The following is a 6,221-nucleotide window of genomic DNA, read 5'->3' as shown; positions in this document are numbered from 1 at the left end:
CTCTGAACTAGATAAAACATCCTGTATCATCTCTTTCAGCCGTCAACATGTATGTGTAGCGTTTTGCCTCTCATTGATGTATTGTTGAGATCAGTGGTCTGCATACTGTATCTATCTTTGGCCTATTGAATAATATACAAGTGAAATCTTCCATTCCTGGTGTTATTCAATTGTTCTCCTGATCTATATGTGGCTGTTGGTCGATATAAGTCTGAGTGAATGTATGACCTTGAATGTTACCTTAGTTTCGTAGTGCATATATGGGCAGAAATGAGTCTGAACACTCTGTTTTGGTGCATCACCGCCTTAGATTAGACTAGGTAGATTTTCTTTAATGCTCTCTTTCTCCCTTTCCCTTCTGAGAATAGATAGGTGCGCCCTGACGGTAAGAGGAAGCTAGCCTTCTCTGGAGACTCAACCTCGCAGTTCAAGTCCCACAGCTTGGAGGTTGTTTCCATGTTTCACTAGGTCGTCCTCGCGCCTAGGCCTTGGACAAGGGTGCAGACCTAAGTGACAACAATTTTTGGCACGCCCGGTGGGACCCATATCAGAAGATTTCAGGTCTACTAGTGTCAAGAAGAAAGAATTCTAGAGATAAATGTTGAAGAAGTAGTGTTGGCTTTAGTTTTTGAGCCTTTAAGAGGCTGATTCTTCAAGTATTTGGCGACTCTGAACATCAAAAAGTCTGGTTCCAGACCAAGTTTGTAGTAATTCATGCCCAGTACTAAAACAAGGGCGTCTTCTAGAGGTAAATTTCAATATCAAGAGCTTTCTCTTTCAAATCCTAGGAGAAGAAGGACTAGAACTTCATTATCACCAGTTAGGGGTAGAATAATAGTTGATATACCTATAAGATCTGTCTCTACTCCCCCTATTGTTCGAACTCAGCCTAGATTGCCATCAACACTCATCAATAAAACACTTGTTTGTATGGCACAGCCAAGAGTTCATGCATTTGCCACCTTTAATGGTGGAATTCCTCTGTTGTTAGCCCAAAGACATGATATACCCGTATCTGCACTAAAAAGTATATTTGATTTTACTGGCGAAACTTCTATTTCCCCTTTAGAGCATATCCAAGAGGTAGCAAATGTCTGCAATATTCATGGTATTACAAAAGACGATGTTGCTGTTAGACTTCTAGCCTCATCTTTAAAAGGAAAAGCATTACAGTGGTATAGAGGCTTAGCTCATGGTTCCATAACTGATTGGGATGGACTAGGAGTAGGATTATGCAAACATTTTGAGGATAAGAGTGACCATTTGTCACTGCTAGAGCAGCTAACTACAATAAAAAGAGCCCCCCATGAATGTATGACTAATTTTAATTATAGATTCCAAAAGACATGGGACAGAATACCTACTATAGTGAAACCTACCCCTGGTAATGACTTCTTGCATTACCTTAGAGCTTTCAACAGTGACATTGCCACTACTATCCAAACTATGGGAGGAGATACATTACCAAATGCTTATGAGACAGCTATAAAAGCTGAGAATATCCTAATACAAGGTGGAAAGTTGGCTCTAAGGCCTCCTATGCCTTTCTTTCCTGATGTTCCCAACCACCAACCAGCAATAGCCCCCCTTCTTACAATTTCTACGTCACAAGCCCTTACTCCAGTTCCCCAAGCTTCCACATCCTCAAACGTAATAGAGGAACTCAAGGAAATGCTCCAAGGTCTAGTGCTAAATACAAATAAAAGAGAGAGGACTCTGGATAAAAAATTGCAAGAGCAGGGGAAGGAGTTGAAGGACCAAGGGAAGAGATTAGAGGATAGTTTTTCTCTAATACAAAAAATGAGTAACAAGGTGGTGGCCTTATAAAGGCAGCAAGCCCAAAGTGGCAAGCCCCCCCAATTACAACATCAGGCTCTAAGTGGTGGTAGGCCTCCTAATCATTGGAATAGCTCTTTTGATCAGAATAGGCAAAATAGTCATGCTGCTTCTTCAAGCTCAAATCAGAGTAGAGCTTTAGTTCCTCAAAATAACTTAGCCCAAGATCAAGACTTCTGTCCTTCATGTAACTATTCTTATACCTATTGCCTATGTCAGAAAGTAGAATCTTATTTGGCCCTAACTGTCTAGGAGTCTGCAGTAAAGCAATCACACAAGGAAGATCATCCCAAGGAGGCCTCATATGTTCAGAGGCAAGGTGATTGCTCTTTTATGAATCACCAGATGGAGGAGCATTGTAATGTAAACCAGGATTCCGTTGCTCATAACACAAGAAGCAAGAAGAGAGCTATGGAACATACTACCCCCCTTTCTCCTGAGTAGGCCTCAACTTCGAGTGTTATACCTCATACACAAAAAGAAAATGAGCAGACAAACACTTCACAACAGCAAAGGCAAGGTCCAAGAAAGGAGGATGCAAGTGATCCCCATGTTGCTCCATCTCGGCCTCTCATGGGTACAGCTCCCAAAGTTTCCGCCAAAATTCCTAATGCACCCTTGAGTGTGGTAGAGAAAATGAAGAAAACTAATGTAAGAATTTCCATGTGGGATGCAGTTGCCACCATACCAATGCAGAAAAGGATGCTGCAGCAAGAATTGGAAAAGATTGAGCCCAAAGATCAGTCGTCTACCATGGAGAGTGACACTAGTTTAGTACAACCATCAGGTGACGTGGAGACAAATAAAAAGGTTAGACCTCCTCCATTCTATGTTTCTCTGATCATAGGGGGCAAGTTAGTCCATAATTGCATGATAGATTCAGGGGCTAGTAGCTCAGTAATGCCTAGGTGTGTTGCTGATGCTTTAGGAATGAAATATGAGCCCATTATTAGGGATGTGTTACAACTAGATGGGAGTACTGTCAAAACCGTAGGCATCCTTAGGAATGTGGAAATGGCCCTACATGCATGCCCTGGTTGTACTGTGATTCAAGATATATCTGTTGCTGAAGTCAAGCCCTATTTTGCCATCTATCTTTCAAGAGACTTCACTGCCCAGATAGGTGGATTCATATCTGTTGATTGGTCTTATATGTCATTTAAGACCAGATATGGGGCCAACGCTTCAATTAGAGCAGAACCTCAAGCCCTTCATCACACTGAACCCTACACTCCCAACTTCATTAATATGAATTGCCCCATTTCAGAGATGGATGAAAATGACATAGTAAACGAGCCTGCCACCTCCATAGTAGAGATTCCTGATTTCTTCTTAGATGACTGGGCAAATACATGTCAGTTTGAGCTTATGTCGGAAACTCTTGAGACGGGCCTTAGTACATATTGCATAATAGAGAAGGAGGCTCAAGTTCCTAATCTTGTTGGAGTTAATGATGACATGAGTGGAATATGGAATATGTACTTTGATGGCTCAAGGAATAGAAATGGAGCAGGGGCCGGTGTTATGTTGATCTCTCCTACACAAATAAGATACTACTTCTCTTTTAGGCTCCAATTAAGTTGTACCAATAATGTGGCCGAGTATGAATCTTTGATCCAAGGTCTCCTACTTGCCCAAAAGAGGGGAATTCAAGCCTTGAAAGTATATGGAGATAGTGAGTTGGTAGTGAACCAAGTGAGAAATCAGAATATCACCAAAAATGGCCTGCTCAAGTCTTACAAACATAGAGTCTGGGATTTGCTTGAGGGTTTCCAAGCATTTAATATCCAAAGCATTCCTAGGAAAGAAAACAAATATGCTGATAGACTTGCAGCTGTGGGTGCATCCTATGATGTGCTAGGGAATCTCAAGGAAGAGAGGAAGAAACAAATAAGGGTGGTAGTAAGGCCTACTGTTCCTGATAATAACACTCATTGGCAGGTGTTTGAGTTTGATGAGCAGATTGTGAGTTTCTTGCAGAATGAAGCAAAATTTTCAGAAAGAAATCAGTCAAGACTACAAGATCAGTATGGTGATCAGATCATTCACCTCAGTTCCAACAAGTTTCCCAAGGGTCTCATTACCTTGGAGAGTGTCTTTAATCCTGATGATCAGACAAGGGGTAAAGGAATAAATCTAGCTGCAGAAAAGGATGATCATGCTCCAGTTACTATTGCTGATGGAAAATCTCTTAACATGGGGAAGGTATGTTCTAAGGTTGAGCAAGAAAATTTCATTCATCTATGTCAAGGATTTAATGATGTGTTCGCTTGGACATATGATGACTTAAAGGCATTTTACCCTAGTTTGTTTCAGCATACCATAGATTTAGTTGATAGGGTCAAACTAGTAAGGCAAAAATAGAGGCCAGTGAATCCCAAGATTGAACCCTTAATGAGGAAGGAACTATCCAAGTTGATTGAAGCTAACATAATTTTTCCTATCAAACACTCATCATGGGTGGCTAACCTTGTCCCTGTAAGGAAGAAGAATGGAGAAATCAGATTGTGTGTGGACTTTAGGGATCTTAATCAGGCTTACCTTAAGGATCACCATCCTCTCCCTTCTATGGAGCAAATTATGTCCAAGGTCAGTGGGTCAAGGAGGTTCTCTTTTCTTGATGGATTTTCTGGTTATAACCAAGTGTTGGTTAAAGAATCTGACAGATATAAGACAACATTTACTACTAAATGGGGCACCTATGCTTATTGCAAGATGCCATTCGGACTAACAAATGCAGGTGCCACGTTCCAAAAGGCAATGGAGGTAGCTTTCAAAAGATTAATCGACAAGTTTGTCTTAGTATACCTTGATGATATAACTGTATATTCCAAGAATGTAAAAGATCACCTTGATCATTTGAGACAGGTATTTCTAAGATGTAGAGAGTTTGGGGTTTCCCTCAACCCAGCCAAGTGTGTCTTTGCTGCAAGCCAAGGAAAATTACTGGGACACATTGTATCTAAGGATGGGTTGACCATTGATCCAGAAAGAACAAAAGCCATACTTTTCCTTCCCCTCCCTAAACACAAGAAAGGGCTGCAAAGTTTCCTTGGTAGGATAAATTTTGTAAGAAGGTTTATTCCTAATCTTGCCATCATGGTGAAACCTCTCACAACCATGCTTAAGAAAGATATGGTCTTCTCATGGACCAAGGAGGGGAAGGAGAGTTTTGAAGAAATTAAGGCAGCCATAGCCTCAGCCCCCACTCTCATGAACCCAAATTTTGAGAAAGATTTCATCCTCTACACTTTAGGTGGTGAGTCAAGTGTTTTTGCTGTCTTGACTCAGACAAATGACAAGAATGAGGAGCAGCCCATAGCCTTCTTTAGTGAAGGACTCAAGGAATATGAAGATAAGTATAGCATTGTTGAGAAGCAAGCCCTTGCAGTCATTAGAGCTTTGAAGAAATTTAGACACCTCTTATCCCACAATAGGATCCATTTGTTGGTGCCCCATGCGAGTGTAAAAGATTTCTTGTTAAGCAAGGACATCGGTGAAAAGAGAGCTAGATGGATCACTAGGGTAATGGAATATGATGTTGATATTCAAATTACCAAGTTGGTAAGAGGAAGAGGATTATGCAAGGAAATGTTATCAGGTCAGGATTCAGATGAAGGGACTGCTATGGTAATTGCAGAGCAGCAGGAGGAAAGAAATGCTAATGCCCCAAGGAGCTGGATGGATGACATGAGGAACTTTTTATCTGGGAATGGATACCCTCAAGGATTGGACAGAGCTAAAAGAAGACGATATAGACTGCAGTCCATTCCCTATGTTGTGATTGATATATCCTATTCAGGAGGGATTTTAATGGGACCCTGTTGAGATGTATTGAAGAGGATCAGGTTGAGAGGATGATTAAAGAACTTCATGATGGCCCTGATGGTGGCCACTTCTCTGCAAGAACAACTGCCATGAAGATCATGAGGGCTGGATATTACTGGCCATCTCTGTTCCATGATTGTTATAGGTATGTGAGAAAATGTGAGAGATGTGCTTTTTTCTCAGGCAAACAGAGACTTGGACCTCTTCCTCTTCACCCCATTTAGGTGAATCAACCCTTCACCCAGTGGGGGTTGGATTTCATAGGCCCCATTAATCCTCCATCTAGCATAGGTCATAAATGGATCTTGGCTGCTACCGATTATTTCACTAGGTGGATAGAGGCAGTTGCCTTGAAGGATGCTACAGAGCCATCAGTTGTTGAATTCCTTGATGGAATTGTATCTAGGTTTGGAGCTCCTTCTACTATCATCTCAAATAATGCCAAATATTTTGTTGGAACCCAGATTTGTGCATGGGAAATGAGTCACAATATCTATCTGAGCACATCATCAAATTACTACCAGCAGGGCGATTGTTTAGCTGAATCTTCCAACAAA

Source organism: Cupressus sempervirens, chromosome 1 (assembly GCF_028749045.1).
Source record: "Cupressus sempervirens isolate cs-2001-9-10 chromosome 1, ASM2874904v1, whole genome shotgun sequence".
NCBI lineage: Eukaryota > Viridiplantae > Streptophyta > Pinopsida > Cupressales > Cupressaceae > Cupressus > Cupressus sempervirens.
This window is presented reverse-complemented; position numbering follows the sequence as displayed.